Source organism: Gossypium raimondii, chromosome 13 (assembly GCF_025698545.1).
Source record: "Gossypium raimondii isolate GPD5lz chromosome 13, ASM2569854v1, whole genome shotgun sequence".
Classification (NCBI taxonomy): Eukaryota; Viridiplantae; Streptophyta; class Magnoliopsida; order Malvales; family Malvaceae; genus Gossypium; species Gossypium raimondii.
In genome coordinates this window covers 24,634,222-24,656,175 of record NC_068577.1, presented here as the reverse complement: position 1 = coordinate 24,656,175, position 21,954 = coordinate 24,634,222, and the positions used below count along the sequence as shown (strand labels likewise).

The following is a 21,954-nucleotide window of genomic DNA, read 5'->3' as shown; positions in this document are numbered from 1 at the left end:
ACTTACCATATATCAATCATGCACATCTATTCAAAACCTTTCCAAAGCATACCATAACTTGACCATGTTGTGGTCAATTCATCACCTACCATTTTAGCCATTTAACATGCATTAACACATTGTCAAAATAACACACATCAATAAGGCATCAAAAGTACCAAGTTTCCATTAATCAAAATGACATATACATGCCAAACTCATCAACTATTATAAACCACAAGTCCACCTATACATGTCATTATAACCTTAACCAAGATATCAAAATCTACCGATATAATCACTAGATAGTGTGATAGATCTCCAACAAGCTTCCAACCTGATCGAGCTTCCGATAATCCGTAAAGTAAGGGAAAAACAACTACGCAAGAAATGAATGCTTAGTAAGCTCGTATAAACTTTAAACATAACATTTCATTTCAACAATGAACTTTATGGATTAAATATAAACCTATACCAATGCCTCAAGATTTGTCAACTACAAATCATCAACTCATAAATGTGTAAGTATATCAACATCATATATATTTTTCATTCCTAACTTAATAGGATTTTGTAAACATTATACACCATCATTAACCTTTTCATAGAACTATGAATTACTTCATTTACTTACTTTCCATTCCATTTACTAAGCATAAACTTAAATAACAACATCAACTCACCGATTAGTATATTTATTCACATCATAGGTAAGTTCATCCATAACATACGTAATTTCTCATATATATATAAGTACATCATTCAATTCAACAATCCATTTTCATCATATCACATTTCAATAATGAACTTACCATTTCATTACATTTTCTTACACATTTCCTTTGTATAATACCGAAAAAGCATAAACATCAATCATAATTTCAAGCTTGATATAAGCCTAATCACCATCAACAATACGAAGTTAGTGCATTTATATATACAACTCATTTGGAGTCAATCACATGATAAACCATTTTTAAGAAAATACACCTTTTGAATCATACCAGCTTTTCATGAACATAAGCATATTCTCATTTTTGTCATTTACCATTTCACTGTATATCATTAATATTAAACATGATATAATGTAACCATAAGCTTAGCATAAACCTAAGCATCATCCACAGTCTCAACTGTTGAATTCATTTATGTTCAGATCAATATTTAATAAATAACAAATCTTTCAAATTCATTAAACAGATTACCTTACTGAGATTTTCCATTCGAAGAACGACTTACATATAAGAGTACATCGTCAATAGAAGCTCATAAGAGCTGTTCCTCTCGAACACGCCAACAGAAGCTCATAAGAGCTGAACAGAAGCACAAAAGAGCTAAACAAAAGCTCTAAAGAGCTGTCCACCCGAATCATGCTAAATAGAAAGCATAACACGAGAGTTCGCAACAAATGCTGAACTTCAATTTACTTGGGTAATATATTGATATCTCCCTCCAATACCGTCTCCACTCCAAATCCCCATAATATACCAAAGCACGAATGTACTCTAATCCCGCATTCAACACAAACCGAGTATCAAAATCAATAATATATCTCAATTTACTATTCATTATCCATAATTAAAAATAAATATATAAGTTTTTCAATGATAATCTACTCAATAATTCATATTGATATTAAATTCTAAACCGTACAAACTTACCTGGCTAAATTGCAGAAATGTCAAAGTACAAGGTCATTTTGGTAATTGTTCATTCTCCTCGATTTTCCACCCGATCTTGATCTAAATTAACAATTTCATTGAATCTATTAATTTAGATAGTAAAATAATGTGTTTTATGCAATTTAGTCATTTTGAAACTTTACAAAGTTGCCCCAAAAATTTTACTTTTATTCAATTTAGTCCATAAGCCCAAAACATGCAATTTAACCATTTTTAATGCCAATTTATAACAAACGAATATTCATGGCATCCATATCAGCCTATATTTGCACCAATTTCACATCAAATCCTTAAAATTTTATTATTTTAAAAAATTAGTCCCTAATAGATAAATACATCAAAAATCACTTAACAAAATACTTTAATTATCAATAAACATTCCAAATTCATCATCTAGCATCAAAAATCACGAGATTCATCAATGGAAATATTCAAAATCTTTAATAGTTTCAAAATCGAAGGTACAGGCTAGCTGGACCTAGTGTAACGATCTAAAAAATATAACAATTATTAGAAATGGATGAGAAATGGCTTACCATGCATCATCCAAAGAAGAACCAAAGCTTGAAGCTTTTCCTATGGTGGTTCGGTAAAGAATAAAACAAATTGGGGAAGAAAACTGTCATGTTTCTTTATTTTATTAACCTTTTATTTATTTTATTAATAAAATAACATATGAAACTTTATAATTAAAAGAAATTAAAGCATCCAACCGTACCATTATCTTTAGGATAGCTAATTTACACAACAAGGCCACCTAATTATAATTCTTTACGAAAGGTCTGCTAATTTAGCACGTCTTTGTCTGCTTTCTCTGGCAGTTTTAGGGTTTTTTTATTTTTTGGTCTTGCTACAACGGCAATTTATCTATTCAGATCTCTTTCTTGCTTTAGCAATTTACGTTAGAGTTAGTATAGAGATAGATTTCACAGGGTTAACACTGGACGAGGAGGAAGATGAAGTTCTTCAAGTACAAGTTGGAGCAGATACAGATAGAGAAGTGGGAGGTTTGCAATTGGTGGGGTGTTTTTTAACGGCAAGTATTGTTCACTTTCCAGCAATGAGGAGTACAATGGCAAATTTGTGGCATCCCATACAGGGGTTCAAATTAGAGATATGGGGGGAAAAGGTATTTATTTCAATTTTTTCATATAATGGATCTTGAAAGGGTTATTATAAAGGGTTCACCATGGACTTTTAATAATCACTCACTGATTCTTCATAAGTTGCAAAGGGGGGAGGATCCTTTGAAAATCCCATTAATTTACTCTCTTTTATGGGTTCAATTACATGACGTTCCAATTGGTTTTGTCTCAGAAAATCTGGCAATCCAAATGGGTAATTTTATAGGAAATTTCATGGAATATGACGACTCAAGTCTGGGGAAAAAATAGAAATTTCATGAGAATAGGAGTCAAAATTGATATAAGGCGACCTTTGAAAAGGAAAACAGATAATATGTTATGAAAAGTTCTCATATGTTTGATTTAGATATGAAAGGTTATCACTTTTTTGCTTTTACTATGGTCGTTTGGGCCATAGTGATTCCTTTTGTGAAGCAAGGATGGCACTAGGAGTGGAAATTACAAAGATGGGGTGGGACTTATCACTTATGGTACAGTCTCGTCAAGCCCAAACGATGACCAGTGTGTGGTTGCGAGAAGAAGGCGAGGGGCAGTAGAGAGGAAACAATGGGGGAAGGTAAATTTTAGGGAATAATTTAAAGGGTCTAGCGAAAAATAGGGGTAGTAGGGATAATCTAGATCCAGTACTGGGAATAAATCTGGAAGGGAGGGTATCTTAAACATGGAAAGAAAATGGAAATTGGAGTAGGAATCTAGAGCATAACTTAATGGAACACGATCTTGAAGATGGAGTGCTTATTGGTGAGGATGGGAAAAAGAGAAATAGAAGGGAGATGGGAGATGCATTGGCCAAAGAAGAGACTAACACTTTGGCGGTAAGGAGTAAGAGGGTAGTGGAGGTTAGTCATCAATCATCGGTGACTGCCAAGTGGCTAGCCAACCGGGCGCAATGAAAATCTTAAGCTGGAATATCCGTGGATTGGGGAGTCCACAGACAATTCGAAGACTTCTGCATGTGTTGAAGTTATATAATCCCCAAGATGGAGACAAAAATTAGTAGCAATCAATTGGAATGAGTTCGAAGAAGTTATAGGTTTTTAAATGGTATTGATGTTGGCTCAGATGGATCTAGAGGTGGGCTATGTCTGGCTTGGCGTGGCGGTAAAAATATTCAGCTTCAAAGCTTTTCAAAACAACATACTGATGTGATCATTGACAAAGTGGAGGAAGGACACAAATGGAGGTTTATTGGTTTTTATGGGTCTCCATATTCACAAGATAGAGCTGAGGCATGGAATCTCTTACGGCACTTAGGTACGATTAGAGAGCTACCATGGATGGTTTGTGGAGACTTTAACGAAATTCTGTATGGTTTTGAGAAAAATGGTGGTTTACCGCAAGAGGAAGGATGAATGGAAGATTTTCGTAAGGTATTGGAGGAATGTAATTTTTTGGATATGGGGTTTACTGGAAACTGGTTTACGAGGGAAAGAGGGAACTTACCCGAAACTAATATTCAAAAATGGTTAGATAGGGGTGTGGCGAATGAAGAATGGTTTCATTTATTTCTTGAATTTCAGCTTCAACATCTTCCATATATGCTTTCTGATCATTGCCCATTACTGGTTAACACAAAGGAGTGCAGAGAGAGAATACATAAACGTTTCAAATTTGAAGCATGGTGGGTATTGGAGGATTCATTCTTCAATGAGGTCAAAAATATTTGGGAACATTTTGAGGGAGATTTTTTAAGTAAGCTGGAAAGTATGAAAAGGGGGTTGGAGCGATGGGCTAGTCAAATTCAGTATTCTAGAGAAGGAAGGAAAAAGATGTTATCCTCAAAATTGGCCACATTACTAGAAGCTGAGAGAGATTAAGGAAATTTAGCAGATCTAATTGATACAAAAATCCAACTTAATTTTGAGATCGATAAGGTTGAGCGTTATTAAGAACAGAGGGCTAGGGTTAACTGGTTGAAATTTGGGGATAAAAATACAGCTTTTTTCCACAAACAAGCAACATAGAAGCGACAGAAGAATCTGATTCGTAAAATGCAGCATGATGATGGGAGGGAGACGGATGAAATAAAAGAAATGGGAATGATAGCCAGACCATACTTCTAATAGTTATTCTCTGCTGGAAGAAAAGGAAATTATGAGTATGTTTTATCAAGAGTTTCTCGGCGTATTTCGGACGAAGACAATTTAATACTAAAGGCAAGATATACAAATGAGGAGATTTAGCAGGCTTTGGCAGAATTAGGGTCCACTAAGGCGACAAGAGAAGATGGATTTCCAGCATTATTTTATCAAAAGTGTTGGGCAATTGTCGGGGAACAGGTTACTACGTTTTGTCTTAATCACCTGAATTGAGGGATGGAGATAGGCCCAGTCAATAAAACAAATATTGTTTTAATTCCAAAAATTTCAAATCCAGTGGGTATAATGCACTTTAGGCCTATTAGTTTGTGTAATGTTATCTACAAATTGATGGCTAAAGTTATGGCAAATCGTATTTGAAAAGTGTTAGACAAATGCATTAATCTTGCACAAAGTACTTTTGTCCCTGGGAGATTGATCTCGGATAACATGTTGCTGGCCTATGAATTACTTCACACGTTGAAACATAAGAAGTCAGGGAAAAAAAGATTTATGACGTAAATTTGGATATGAGCAAGGGATATAAAAGGGTTGAATGGAACTTTGTTGAAGAAATAATGAAGAAACTGGGATTTGATTCAAAGTGGGTGGCCTTACTAATAGAGTGTGTAACTATAGTTTCTTATTTGGTGGTTCTAAATGGGCATAGTGGAGAACCATTCTCTCCTTCTAGAGGATTACGACAGGGTGACCCATTGAGTCCATTCTTATTCTTATTCTGTGGACAAGGCCTTTCTAGCCTTATAAAGTTAGGAATGCAGGAGAAAAAAGTGAAAGGTGTCAAGGCAAGCAGAAGTGGGCCACAGGTTTCAAATTTACTTTTTGCGAATGAGTGCATGCTGTTTGAGGAAGCTACTGAGAAGAGTTCAATTTCTTTGAAACAGATCCTCCATGAATATGGAGTTTGTTCAGGATAGAAAGTAAATTATTCAAAATCTACAATTTTTTCAGTAGTAATACACAGGAGGGAGAAAGAAGAACAATCACTCGAGTTCTCGAGATGCAAAGTTCAGATGATTTGGAAAGGTACCTAGGGTTACCTAACCTAGTGGGTAGAAGGAAGAAGGCAGCGTTTCAGATTTTGAAGGATAGACTTAAGCAACGAATTGATAATTGGAGTATAAAATATCTCTCACAATGGGGTAAGGAGGTTTTCATCAAAGCTGTTTTACAGTTTATACCAACCTACTCAATGACGTGTTTTTTACTCCCTAAATATTTATGTAAGGAATTGGAAGGTATTATTGCAAAATTTTGGTGGCAGAAAAATAAGGGGAAAAATGGGATTCATTGGTGTGCTTGGAAGGACATTTGTTCGATGAAAGAATTGGGTGGTCTAGGCTTTAGAAGTTTGGATAAATTCAATATAGCATTATTAGCCAAACAGGGTTGGCGTCTGATTAATTATCAGAATTCTTTGTTAGCCCGGGTTTTAAAAGCTAAATATTTTCGAAAAACGAATTTCTTAAATACTCCTTTAAGTAACCTACCTTCACTTAACTGGAGGAGTATTTGGTTAACAAAAAAACTTTTGGAAGATGGATTATGCTGGAGGGTCAGTAAAGTAGACCATATTTCTGTATGGACTGATCGTTGGGTGTCGGGAAAGACTGAAGATAGATTATAGAACAATAACAGCATTGAAAGTATAAGAATAGTGTCCGACTTAATCAATGAAGAAATTAGAACATGGAACAGAGATTTGATTGTCCGTACCTTCAATACGGATATTGCTAGGAAAATATTGCAGATTCCGCTTTCAAAGTCAACCAATGAAGACTTCCTAAGTGTGGAGAGGGGAGGCAACTGGAGACTTTTCAGTAAGGAGTGCCTATAAACTATTACAGGAGGCTAATATAGATCCTAGTTTTTATTTACAGACCAATACTAAAAGTTTCTACAGGAAATTGTGGAATTTACACATGCCCTCAAAAATCAAAATTACAGTGTCGAAAATAGCATGAAATTACATCCTCACTTTCTCCAATCTAAAGCTGAGAAAAGTGATGACTGAGGATCGATGTATGAGATGTGGCCAAGGAGAAGAAGATAGCAACCACGTCTTCCAACTGTGCCCTACTGTGAAAGAAATATGGAGTCACTTAAATTTTTCCTGGGTTTTCAGCCAAGGGACAAACGAGCAGTGCAGAATGTTTTGTTGTGGGCTCTGGCTAATCTAGACAAATAGAAATAAATTATTATACGAAGGCAAACCAAGCACCAATTAGGACATATCCAAACAAATTAAAGCTAAATTTTAGAATTGGAAGGTATTCAAGACAGGGAACTCAACTTGGAAGCCAACGCGAGGCATAGACAAAGTATACAAAGGGCGAATACGGCTATCTTTTTCAATGCAGCTTTTGACTCACAAAACTCCAGATCTACGTCAGGCCTAGTATTTAAAAATGAGGGGGCAGAATCGTTGCAGCTAAATCAATTCTTCATGACAACGTTGCATCTTCGTTCACGGCGGAAGCATATGCAAGATTTCAAGCAACAAATTTAGGGATTCATTTGGGCTATCATACTTTGGACATAATAAGTGATTCAAAAATAGTGATAAAAAAATGCCAAAATGCAAATCGAGACAGATCAAAAATAGGAGCTATTATCAGTGACATTCAAAGTCTAAAGGCACAGTTTCAAGAAATCAAATTCTACTTCATCCCAATGTTAGAAAATACAGAAGCCCATCGATTAGCAAAAGAAACACTCAAGAATGGAGAGGAACAGTACCTGGAGGGAGGGATTTCAAGTTCATCTGAAGGAGAATTGCAGTAAAATCGCTTGGGTTTTTCAGAGTAAAAGAAAAGGGGAAACAACTTTGGATTTTGGCATAGTGTTGTGACGTTTGAAATGAAAGAAATGGTGCCGATTGAAAAGCTAACAGATAAGCAAAAGATTTTAGGGGATTTGCTTTTACTTTTCAGTGGTCTTGGGCAGAGGAAATGTCAGATTCATTAATGAAGGCCAGTTAAACCGTTCGACTGGAGTGAAGTTTGAAAATTTATTTCTTTTCTTTCTATTATTGTTTTTTGATTTATTTTATGGGCTAAATTGAAGATGGCCTGCTTCTTGTTGTCTCCTTTTGTTTTTCTTAGGATCAATTAGTTGGATTCAACCCAATGGACTTTTTTTTGTTTCAAATTTTAAGTTATAATCCAGTCAAATTATTTCAAAAAAATTATAATTATTTACTCAATTAACATCTTTAAACTAAAAGCGATTGACTTTTTTAACTTTTACGATTTAGTCTTTTTAATTAATCAATAATCAAAACGTTAAAATTTCTCGACGAAAATTTAATACCACCTTAATGACACTCCGTAAATATTTATAAAAATATTTACGGCTCATTTTATAGAAATGAGGTCCCGATACCTCAATTTTTAAAACCACCTGACCTTAGGGTCATACCACTTGAATTTAATAAATAGCTTATATAACATAAATTATCAAATCAAAAACTTTTTTAAACCATATTTGACTCGTAAATATTAAATAATAATATTTACGAACTTACTCATCGAATTTGGTGGCCCCGAAACCACTGTTTTTGACACCACTAAAAAATGGGCTATTACAGATTTAGCTACCAACTTACCGATATTCTTCCACCCATCAAGCATGATTCCTCTAGCGAAAATATGGGTACAATTTTTTGCTCCTGCATATACCCCATTACAAAACACTTCTAACATCATTACTTTTCTACCTACAATGCTTCACACTATTTTGCAGAAAGAAAAGGTCTGTGTTGCAATGTGGATATACAAAAGCATGATTCGCTGCATTCTTGAGGAAAAAGTGGGACTCCTCTTTTCACATCTTATCACCACCTTGTGGAAAAAGGCAAAGGCTCCTATGGGACAGTCAAAGCGGTGGTTGCGTTATCTACGAATTCAATCAAAAATTTCATCTCTAAGAAATTCGTTGTAGCCCACCAAAAGTAAGTCAACGATGAAAAGAGGACACAAAAAAACTCAAAAAGAATACACACTACCTCTAAAGAAACAAAGAACGCTGAACCGTTGACACAATAAAGACCACAATCTTACTCAGGATGTTGAATGGATAAAGCAACGGATGCCTGAGGTAGAACCGTTGTTCGAGGATTATGCAAGACGACATAAGTTGAGGATACCGAAATTTCCAACCCTAGAAGTTAACCAATCGCAAGATCACAATACTGATGAGGAAGAGGACCCAAAGGAAGAAGACAAAGAAGAAAATGCTGATGACGGGGACACGGACGAGTCAGAACCCGAATCCGACTAAAAAAGCAAATTTAATTTTTTTACTTATATATTTTAGGACTTGTAATTTTTATTTTGGGATGATTTTTTTTGGACTTTATTTTTTTCTTTAGTTTTCTTTTGGTTAATTTCTATGTAGGAACCCCGTATTATATGCGATACTATATCTCAGACCTAAATTGACCACATCCTAGGATCTCCAATGCTAAGACTGAGTAATCTCTTTTCCTATCTTTGGGATGGACATTAGGGACAATGTTCCAAATAAAGTGTGGGGGTAACATAGAAATTTTTCAAATTTTTGTCTTTCTTAGTTACTTTCATTTTTGTTTTTTTTTTGTGAGTTTGTTTGTGTGCGTGCTTATAGCAATACAAGTGATTGGTTAGAAGCAAGTAAATAGGATTTTATGTTTTAATTGTAAATTTAATTTGATTGCAATTGATTTTAGGTTGTTCAGTTTTACACTATTTAGTTCATTTTATTACAGTTTGAATAGGTGATTGTGTGTTAGGTGCACTAAGTGACTAATAGGTACATGGAAAGAATTTATTTTTGTTTGAATAACATGTGTTAGTGTGTTAATAAATTGTAATCCATGAATTGAGACACTTAGGGATGACCTAAGGCGTTGTTTAACCACAATGGAAGCCCTAAGCCTTGAATATAATCTCTAGTAACCTAATTTAAAATTCGAGTACCCTAATTTTTGAGCCTACATCCCTATTTCTTGCTTAACCATAATGGCAGCCCTAAGCCTTAAAATATAATCTCTTAATCCAATTTTCTTCGTCCTTGCACGAACTTAGACGTTTGGCATTGATATTGAGGTTAGGTAGATACAATATGGTGGTTTCCAAAAATAAAAGAAAAATAAGAGTGAGCTTAAGCGATAGCATAGTATGGTGAGTATAAGAATCATAAAAACTTGTGCATAAATAGAAAATTTGAAAATTAATCAAAAGAAAAAGTTTGAAAAGGCTAAAATAGCTGAGCGAGAATTTCTTGAGAAAATCGAAAAGCAAAGTGAGTGAAAAAGAGAAGAAAAAGAAAAAAAAATTACTCATTCTTGCACATTAGTCTCACTAGGGCAATTGTACTCACTAATACTTTACTATACCTTAGGTTTGTTATGTGACATGGCTTGGATTTGCCCATGCCTGCACCCTACTAACATCTAGCTCATTTTTTGCTCTCGAAAACCTATTTCCTTCTAGTTCTAACATAAAATAACAAGCCTAATTCCTAAATCTAAAAAAGTAAAAACAAATTAATATACAATATTTACAAATTAATTAAGTTCGATGGTTAAAAATCTTTGTCATGCTACTGGACTTGTTTGACAAGTCCTTGAACTTTACCATCGACTTCATTCGTCGCTCTTGACCAATGTTGGCCTTCCAATCACTTCATTTCCCTCTAGGATCTCTCCATTTGTCTCTTTCTTCCGTAATTCACTTACTTACACCAACACCACTAAAAGGATACCCTCGATCGAGGCTTTTAAGGGTTAAATTGAATAAGGCATAACACTCTTCCCCTAATGATTCCACTAGGAATCGCGACCACTATTGAAAATTTTTATCTCATCATCAATTTTTATAATAAGCTTATTTCACTCAAGATCGATTGTCAATTTAGAAGTGGCCAGAAATGGCCTACCCAACAGAATGAGGATTTCTCAATCTTCCTCAAAGTTGAGGACTACAAAGCCGACGAGGATTATGAATCATACCTTGATCAATACATCCTCGAGTACACCTTTTGGGTGCACCAATGATCTATCAGCTAATTATAGTGTTATTGAGGTATTCTTTAATTCTTCAAGGTTGAGTTTCCTAAAGATCGATAGAGGTATTAAGTTTATGATAGCCTCTAAATCGTAAAGGGCTTTACTAAAATACCAATCCCCTATCTCTATTGGAATCGTGAAGCTACCCAGATCTTTTAATTTTGGGGGTACTCTCTTAGCTATTAAGGTAACACAATGCATCAATGTTAATTTTCTCATTCTTTTTCATTTTCTTATGTCGTGTCATTATTTCTTTTAAGTACTTGACATATTTAGGTGTTTTATCAATAAGCTCCAAGACTTAAAAAATGAAATTTAAGGATTTAATTAAATTAACAAAAGTTATGAAATCTACCTCGTCCCTCTTTTTCTTACCTTCTAGCTATGTCGGGAACGGTACATTCGTTGTGCTCGAAATTGAGATTACTGGATTAGGCACTCATTTGGATATCTCCTCAGTAGGTCATTGTACTCGACCTCCTACTCCATGGGTTCATCTACCTCTTCGGGTATCTCCTCCTCTTTATGGATGGGAATCTCCTCCAGATCAAGCAACAAATCAGGGACCAATTGGACATATGTGGTTGGGGCTCAAATGGTTTATAATTAAGTTTTAACTTTTTTCCTATTAATTATAAGATGATTTAGTAATGAAGTTATTCCACAATAGTATCGTGACTGAGCACTCCTTAATGATATACCATTACGAAAGCAACTACTCAGTGCTCGTCCAATGACCTTATCATAAGTGTGTTACCCTCATAGGATACCCTTGATCTCTTTAGGATACTATCTATTCTCCTAATCTCATGGTAACCATTACATCTTCCTTCATGAAAGGTCAATCACAATCAAATAGTGATCACATCTCTGTCACAAACATAACCGACCCGTGGCCACATTTACTTTTGATCAACCATGTAATTCTAATGAGAGGATATCATTTACCCATGTTTTGGGCTATGAATTCCACTGTTATGAATGATGCTACATACTGCAGAAGTCGTACACCCAATGAACCTGCTTTTGGTTCCTTATCTATTTGAACTCAGGCTTGTACTTACATTAATGTGTAGGAGTCACACATACATAGTCTGTCATCCACTCAAGATTTAGGTATGCCACACTATGAACATCACAAGTGAATAAATCCATAAACAAATTCATGATCTATTCTGCCTTGGTCTTGTCCGATGTATTGCCAGTCCAGTTAGTCACATTTATTTATCTATCATCTGGGAGTTATCTGCTCTGATGCCTAAGACAAGGCATCTCACCTATTGGACTTGATAGACAACATATTAGTCTTTCAATTGAGTTGCTCATTTTCGGTTAGACTAAGGATAGTTTTAGGTTCATCTACTAATAGAAGTTTTGTTTTCATATTACAATATGACCACATAATACCACTTAGTATTAGTTAAACATAATACAACCAATTAGAAACATTCTCTTCGATTTTCTTTCCGTGCAAAAACCATTTGAGGAAAATAATACAAAGTATATTAATCGTAATGAATTTGTTTATTAACCACTTTGTTCGAAAAATTATAAGTGTATATTGATGAAAATACTACACTTAAGGCCCTAGATCCAACAGTCTCCCACTTGCCCTAGTGAAGTAGATCAGTCATGTTTCACATTCTTGTTCCCTTCTATATGTTTCCCAAAAAGCTTTCTAGCTATAAGAGTCTTGGCTAAACATGCCCTTGAATTTTGTCCTCATATATGATTTTTGACTACATCTACAATTCCATCAAACACTACCGTCTCCCTTATGTGTTTTGCCCTTATGTGGTTAACTTGGATTTAGCTATATCTATACTATTATAATGCCATAACTTTTTCATACCTCATATTCAGCCGTCCATAATGAAGTTAGCAGTGCAACTGTACTCGACACTTATTCACACAATGAACCTACCGTCTCGGGCAAAAACACAGCCGGATGTCGACTTCATCAAATCTTGACATGTTTGGAAGTTAGAATCAGTATATTCGATAGTAGTAAGATCTCCTCCAGAATACATAATCATATAATTCCTCATTCTCTGTAAATATTTGAGTATATGTTCAACTGTTTTCCAGACTCTTAGTCCTGGATTCGCTTGATATTGACTTACCAACCCCATTGCAAAACAGATATCTGGGCGTGTGCATAGCATAGGATACACTCTCACACTTCACCCAATCAAGCTTCTAATATGGACATCAATTCTCTTTTACATGATGCACGTGCTAAGGAGAAAAGCACCGCTAACACTTCAAATAAACCATCAACAAAGAATTACCGAAAAAGGCATAGAATAATGGAGGACACTCAAGAATCAAATGAGAGTGAACACCCACAACTTAAGCTACGCAGGCTTAGAAAGGGACTCCCAGCTTTAAAACTCCCTTCTTCTGAAGTTTCTGCACTCCTTGTAGCTTCTGTAATTCTCGTGGAGTTCGCCCAAATTTCAGACTCTCCAACTCAAAATGTTGATCCACTAATGGCTGAAGCCCTAACAGAGACCTTACCAGTAAATCATCCAGAGGTTCATGCCAATCCTCAACTTCTACCAACCTCATTTGTAGAGACCAAAAACTATTTTCCTTGGCGTAACCTGTATGCATACATGCCCCCTCTATTTCCCTAGTCTCTATCTTTCAAGGTCAGAACAACACAATTCCACATCAGATGAAAGAAGTCTTAAGTACTTTCCTCTCCTCCAAACCAGAACTTTCTCATCTCTCCTTAATGGCAGAATCCTCACAAGCCCTCTTTGTGGAGTATAGACTCTGAAGTAGTTTCCTTCAAGAAATTAGTGCTCTCTATAGTGCCAGGTTGGCCAATTTAGAGGAGACAGTTAGATCAGTGGATAGATTATAAGTAGTCTACACCAAATTGGTCAGATTAATAGAGAAAATATCAATCAGTTGGATTCTTGTGTTTCAGCCTAGAAATTTATGTTCGTGGAAGCACAATCAATAAATAAACAATTAGAGGAAGGAGTCAAATCATTAGAGGAGCAACTCAATGTTTAAGAACTACGCCACAAGGCTAAACTGGATAGTCTACACCAGTCCAGTGATGAAGCCTTTAGAAAGTGCCAAGAAGACACCACAAAAAATTTAACTAAGGCATTGCCAAAATTAAAGTCTAACATGGTTCTTCATGCCCAAGTGGTCATTTTTCCAATGGGCTTCAGTCAAGTAGACTCTAATTTTCTAAAAGATACCTCTGTTGATTCATTGAATTTTGATGTTTATAATCCCGAGGGTAAAGTGTAGGAAGAATTTTAGTCAAAATGAAAACATACAGATGGTTTCTTCACCCATAACTCACCCGAAGTAAAAGATGTAGGAAATTCTAAAGAGTCTATTGACTTAGAACAATATTTAAAAGGTGTTCAACAATCAGATTAGCTTTAATTTACCTCAATATTTCTCAATTAGAATCATTATGATAGATAATTCGTATCAAGTCTTCAAGAATACAAATTCTTCTTCTAGATTAAACCTTAATCTATATATATACACTCAAAGTTTATTTCGGGTCTAGTAGATATATTCAAACTCATATAACCCAAACATATCATTATACATAAGCCACAACCATCATATAAAATGATATCAATTTCGATGATATCCCAAAAGATGTCTAAAATATCAATGTCTCTCGATGTCTCTCATAGATATTAAAATCCAAAGTAATAGAAGCAATATAATCTTCACGTATATTCAACAGAACAATAGCCAGTAGAAATAAAATATTAGCCTCACTCAGACTTTACCGTCAATTTTCATATTCACACAAGGGAATAAATACCAGAAAAAGACATGACAATGTCGAACATAACCCAAACAAACCAATAATTCTTTCATCTATTAATATGTTTAGCTAATGTTCTTATACAATAAGAATTCTTTTTGAAACTAAACAGTCACATTTACTTCTGAGGATAATTGTACACACAGAATGTCTAAAAGGATTCATAGTAATTACCCATTATAGCTACTATACTCAGCTATTATTATAATACAAACATTACTCAATTGTCTAATTTTGTCATCAGAATTTTCACATTATCTCTTTACAAACAGAAATCGATCCAAAAAAAACTTCCGGTTAATTTTTTTCTTCAAATAACATACCTGAATAAATTATTTAATCGGATTTAACTTCTTTTGTGACAGTAACTTCCGGTTAATTTTTTTCTTCACATTTCTCTCTTTTTATATTGTCTTCATTTGCTAATTCATTCACTTTTTCGACCACATTATTAATCTCCCGTACACAAATTTCTATAACACTACACTCGTCAGCTTATTCAACCAAAATCTCACAAATTTTATTGTAACATTTTACTGATATGGGAGGTGAGTGTAGTAAAGCCTCAAATTTATCTTACACATAAATGCGCATAACACATACTATCACAGATAGTCAAGTCATTACTAATTTCACATTCTCAAAGCATTTAATAAACATTTGCTTTTAATCACTTTTGTTCTCAACACATAATTCATATGCCGACTCAAATCACTAATTCATAATCAAAATTTCTATATAGCATCATAATCCAAATATCATAACTCATATGCTCGTATAATTATAACATTTATCAATAACAAAATTTTATATTCTTTGATCTATACCTTTATGAGTTTCAACTCATAATCAATACATTTTCACTCAAACATTTAAGTGTTGTCAAATTTAACTCAGTTGAAAAACATATCTGTCTTATCAAGACAATTTTCGTCATAAAACAATACTAATGAGGGGGTGATGTTGAGGTCATAAAGTTTTTAACTTGCTCTCATAAATACATATATATATGACTTTGCATTCATCATCAATGTAATACCACCATAACCACATAATTCATTCCAAGCAAATTAACACATCTATGTATTATGAATATTTTCTGTCATCCACAATTTCACACAATGAATTTACTTACTCGAGCTCAATATTAATATCTAATTAAATTCCAATACTTAGCTTCCATTTTACTTACCGACATTTATTCAATTAGAGAACGTCTTACAGAATTGAGTACTTCATTTTCTCTATGCCATAGTCCAACTATGGTCTTACACATATTTACATATTGATGCCATAGCCCAGATATGGTCTTACACAGTAGCACATATCACACCAATGGCATATCCCATATATGGTCTTATACAGAAATCACATATCATATGTTGTCATGGTCCAACCATGGTCTTTTTTGTCGATTCCTTACATATCACTGAACGAAAGTACTCATTCTTGCGTTCTACTCAATTTAATCTTCCAATTCAATTTTCATGCTATTATAATATTCATGGTTTAATAGTAAAGACATAAAACAAAATATCTTATTATCTTTAATTTAACAATTAAACATAAGATTCTATCATATGAATGTACTGATTTCACTTATTCAAGCAGATGTACATAAACAAACATTCCATCTATTTAAGTAAATTCGCTTCTCATATTCACTTAATCAAATATGTTGAGCACATAGCATCATATAATCACCAACATACTTGGATGAGCTTATCACAACATAAACTTTTTTTTAACTTATGATCATCTCTTGTCATACATGAAAACGTACATATCACGAATTTTTATTCTTACCTTTCCAAGTTCTAACATAACGTGAGCATATTTCATTCATCTCAATATCATTTTCAGCATTATCGAAAATAGCTCGATTGAAAATCATCTCTGTCTTAACAAAACAATTTCGTTAGAGCCCGGAGATATCACATCATCACGAGTAATAACATGGCATGTATAGCTAGACTCACATATGCTACGTTTCGTCCTAGAACCGACTAAACCGTAGCTCTGATACCACTAAATGTAACACCCCAAACCTGGCCTAAATGTTAGGGCCGAATCTGGTGATGTCACATTGTAACACCTCTTACCCGTATCAACGCTGGAATAGGGTAAGAGGCATTACCAGAATAAATACACTTATAGACATATTAATCCGAGTTATAAAATTTTATCCAAATTAAAAATTTCCAATTGTTATTCTTGGGTTGTTAATTAGGGTTTATTTGGATAAATATACTCACAATCTTTCACTTCCTCGTCGTATGAATTTATAAATTTTCACTTACTTGTTGAATTCGTCCTGAGTACCTGAATTGATCCGTATCATTACATATTCTCATATCGTCAAATTTTCCTTTTTAACTATTGTAGTATATCAATAGTTCACTATCTGGTAAGCTAATTGTCACATACATACACTAACCATTCATCTCCCATACAGCTAACAAAATTAGCCACAAAGATAGTACAAATTTTTTCTATTCGATATAAACCAAAACCTGTTATTTCTTTTCCAACAAACCTTACTAAATATACACTTTATACTAACCCAAGTGTTTAACCATTCACCCGTGACATAAATGTATTTTATCCATTATTGCCAAATATAGATATGCTTCACAAATCATAATTCACCTCACATAGTAACCGAATTAATTTTTATCATTTGTCAAATAGATTACAAAATAAGTTATATAACAAAATATAGATACATTTTAAACCACACAATTAAACAAATTTTCATGGCATTACATGATCATCACATATCAAAGACAAATGTTCTTGACATTTCCATCACCTAAACCGAATTAATCAATGCAACTCAATAATATAATCATCCATACATCATTATTATCACACATATATATATCATGACTAAATTTCTTAAATATTTGATCATTTGCTTTTCAATATCGCAATAGCTACTTCAGTACCAACACGTATTTACCATTCAATTTAACATTTACCGATTATAATCGGGCATATGACCATTTATACACAATCCATTCATATATTGTCCTCCTCCTCCTCTCCATACCACATTCTTTATGTATATAACATGCTTAAATAGCATTATACATAATTTCAGTATCCACTTATATTTAAATTTTAAGTTGTCTAGTCGGGTTATAGTAACTAAATTATTTTTATCTAGAGCTACAGAGCTCCAAATTAAGTTCCGTTAATTTTCCCCGAAACTAGACTCACATATCTTCTTACCATAAAATTTTTAGAACTTTTGGTTTAGCCAATTAGTACAGTTTATTCTTTAAACTTCCCCTGTTTCACTGCTCAATAGCTCTGCCCCTCTTCACTAAAATTTACTTAACTGTTTGTATAGAATTCAAACGATGTTCTTGTTTGTTCCCCTTGAAAATAGACTTGTTGAGAAGTTCAAGCATGTATAATACAAGCCATAATTATTTTTGTACAATTTTTTGGTGATTTTCCAAAGTTGGAACAGGAGATTTCGAAATCAATTCAACCCTGTCTCACTAAAATTCAAATATTTCAAAATATATAACTCTTTTGCTTGCTCTATTTCTTTCGTATGACAATAGACTCATTCAACTTCAATTTCATATATTATTTAGCCTCTAATTCAATTTCCACCATTTATGGTGATTTTTCAAAGTTCCACAACTGTTGTTGTTCAAAACTATTTTATTTCTAAATTTACTCTTTTATAGTTTTGATATTTCATACCATCTTATACATGGGTCGATTAAGTATCAAACCCAATATTCCTCACATAATCTTGTCCATTTCATATGTACATTCACTTTTCCAATTTCCCTGTTGAACACTCGGAATATTATCCATTACTCGGTGGATTCAGCACTTAGTAACCACCTTAAATTTAGTGATACGGGGAATTAGCACATAGCAACCCCTTTCACAATCAAAGATACGGTGGAATCAGCACTTAGCAACCACCTTTATATTCAGTGATACGGGGAATCAACACATAGCAACCCCTTTCACAATCAAATATACGGTGGAATCAACACTTAGCAACCCCTCGGGGAATCTGCACTTAGCGACCCCTTTTTATCCAATGTATTCCAATGTATTCTGAGTGTTCAATCGGAAACCTTATTTTTTTAACATTTTACCTCCTATCTCAAACTTAACCACTTTTTTTTATAATCTACATAAATATTTAATATATATTCACTCAAATCTCAACAATATACTGAATAACATTAAAACAATGCATTAATTACATACAAACTTACTTTCGTACAACAATATAGAAATTTAGCAATTTAGTCTTTAATCTTTTCTTTTCTCCGATAAAGGTCAATTCCACTTCTTTCTTGAACTATAATAACACATTTAACTTATTTAACATGAACATTCATCAAAACAGTCCTTAACTCAAACTTTAGCAAAATTACAATTTTGCCCCTATACTTTTGCATATTTACACTTTTGCCCAAATCGCGGAAATTAAACTTCATCTCTTATACTTATGTTTTATGACATGCTGAACATTTTTCCCTTCTATGGGAACATCAAATTCCCACTCTAACACTTACTTATGAACATTAGGTATTTTTACCGATTATGTCATTTTACTCGTTTTCACTTAAAATCGCTTAGAAAAAGTTCTTTTTTCCAAATAAACATCAAAATAAACATCAAAATAAACACATTTCACCTATGGTTATTTTTCCAAATATAAACCCTAGGTTAAATTATTGCTAGAAATAGCTAAAACAAGTTATCGAGACTCCAAAAACGTAAAAAACATTAAAAACGGGGCTTAGAATCACTTACCATGGAGCTTGGAAGCTTGAAAACCCTAAATATGGCTTCTCCCCTTGCTAAATTCGGCCTTAGCTTGAAGATGGACAAATTTTTGGCTATTTTGGCCTTTTTAATTCTTTTAATTACTAAATAACCAAAATGCCCCCAACTTAAAAAAAATCCTATTTCACTTATCTCTTGTCCATTTTTGTCCAACAAGTTAACCAATGGTCTAATTACCATTTAAGGACCTCCAACTTAAAATTTCATAGCAATTTAACACCTCTAGCTTCTAGAACTCAACTTTTGCACTTTTTACAATTTAGTTCTTTTGGCTAAATCGAGTGCCCAAACGTCAAAATTTTTGAACGAAATTTTTATGAAATCATTCTATGAAATTATAGACCGTAAAAATATAATAAAAAATAAATTTTTCCTTATCAAATTTGTGGTCCTGAAACCACTATTCTGACTAGATCTAAAATCGGGCTGTTACACATAATCTGTCCAAGAATTCATTGAATCGAGCTCTGATACCAAAATTCTAATTCCCTCAATTTGAACCGATTCATTGGGTTTGGATCTCAGGTGTTACTAAACAATACAAAACATTTAACAAAACAGTTTGCAATTTCTCATTTATTTAAAAACAGTTATTTGAAGTTCCAAAAGAAACACTTAACATTTGAAAATTTAAAATAAAATATATGATAAATAACTTATAACTTCAGATTTGATATAGATCGTTACCAGTTAGAAATTATTTTAAAACAAACTTAAAAGGTGTATTTCAGACTATGCCACAAGTCCACCGTATGCATAATAGCCCATTCCGCCACCAACTTGGCGTACTCCTAGCGTTGTCTCTCCAGGCAAAACCTCTTCTCAATAGACCTTGAAAGCAATAACAAACATTGTAAGTACAAGAATACTTAGTGAACTCACTATGACCATGCCTTTATCCATTTTAAGTTTAGTTTTCTCCAGGTTTTCTTTAACTTTTCTCTGTATTTTTCTAAGGTTTTTATTTTTCTCTTCTTTTACCTTAGATTAGAGTTTATTTTTCTATATTTACTTATTGTTCTTGTTGTTATTAGTGATAGTGAAGTTAGTTATTACTATAGCTAAGGTTTATTTACATTTCCAGTCTCTATACCTTGCTTTCAAGACTATTTAAGCTTTAGTTTAATGTATTTCAATTTATTTTACTTTAAATCTATTAAAGCTTGTTTCTTTTATGTTTCTTACTTTAGATTTTCTTGTTAAATGCTTTTGGTCTCATACTATTTAAGTTTTCTTGCATAAAAATCTCAACTTTAATATTTTTCTCAAGCCTTACTTTCATTTCTGCCTTGTTTTCCATTGTTCTGTCTATTTTCTTTACTTTGAGCTGTGTACCTAAAACTTTAAGGAGGTTGGTTGATGGATATGTGGATAAACTAAAACACCTTGGACAAAGGACTAAATCGTAACAAATTGGACTAATTTGAATAGAACTAAGAACTTAGGTAGTGATGTCTCTAAGGGAATATTAAGATAAAGTGAGACCAAAAAGTAATCTTGTCGCGCACCCGTTCATTAGTCTCAGATTAACCGACAAGATTGGAAGATAAACCGAACCTAATTCGTCTAAGTCGGTAAAATTAATATCAAAAGATAAATTGAAGCCACTTGGTTACACGATTTTTGCCCCTAGTTTGAGATTTTGTAAACCACATTGAAGTCAACCAACCCCTATTAGTTATTTGCTAGATAGTCCCTCTAGTTTTATAGTTCTTACAATTTAGTCCATAGAGTAGAATATTTAAATTTCTTGCAAACTCATCTTGTTATGAATTGTCGTACTATAAAATCATATTAGTAGCCACTTAGACTCTATTGTGTATGCTAGTTATTGTTCGATTGCCTATTCCTTTTGGGTTCGACCCTTTGGAATACTTTGTTTTCTATCAGAACTATAAATAATACAGCTAACACTTTACGCTTGTAGTTAAAACCCACTCTTTAAATGATTCAATAAATTCATTATTTTTAACACGCATGCGCAAGTCGAGTCAGCTTCAAATCAATTATCCAAACCTTCACACCTATAGTGCTAACTTCCCCAACAAGCTCACAAAAGTCAGTTTATAACCTTTTCTTACCTGGGGGCAATTGTTATACCCTATATAGCGGACCTTGTAGATCTCACAGTGGGCCCATTGAAAACTTGACACATATCTCTCGACAGAGCCACTAACACAATGGATCATGCATAGTTGACTTATTAACTAGTAGACCTTGAGTTAGTTTGTGAACCTTAACATGGCAGACGTTGGGACTAAGCATCTCCACTAGGATTAAATGAGGACCACGTTGAGGCTTAGGGTAATTTTTTGTCATTCGTCCCAAAACATCTTATCCAAGGATGTAACATCAT

At 33.7% G+C, this 21,954-nt stretch overlaps 1 long non-coding RNA gene across 6 annotated transcripts; it reads right to left on the bottom strand.

The window, feature by feature from the left end:
* Window positions 1-343: 343 nt before the first annotated feature.
* On the bottom strand, window positions 344-7,940 carry LOC105785361 (uncharacterized). Of its 6 annotated transcripts, none has more exons than XR_001130931.2 (5): window positions 7,645-7,904; window positions 6,622-7,366; window positions 1,641-1,721; window positions 1,185-1,484; window positions 344-358 (listed from the first exon to the last, which is right to left on the bottom strand). It is a non-coding gene; the product is annotated as an uncharacterized LOC105785361 (long non-coding RNA). The 6 variants fall into 6 exon arrangements; XR_001130932.2 differs by having other exon boundaries at window positions 1,219-1,484; XR_008192924.1 differs by lacking the exon at window positions 344-358 and adding an exon at window positions 2,198-2,237 and having other exon boundaries at window positions 1,168-1,484; window positions 7,645-7,901.
* Between the last annotated feature and the right edge of the window lie 14,014 nt (window positions 7,941-21,954).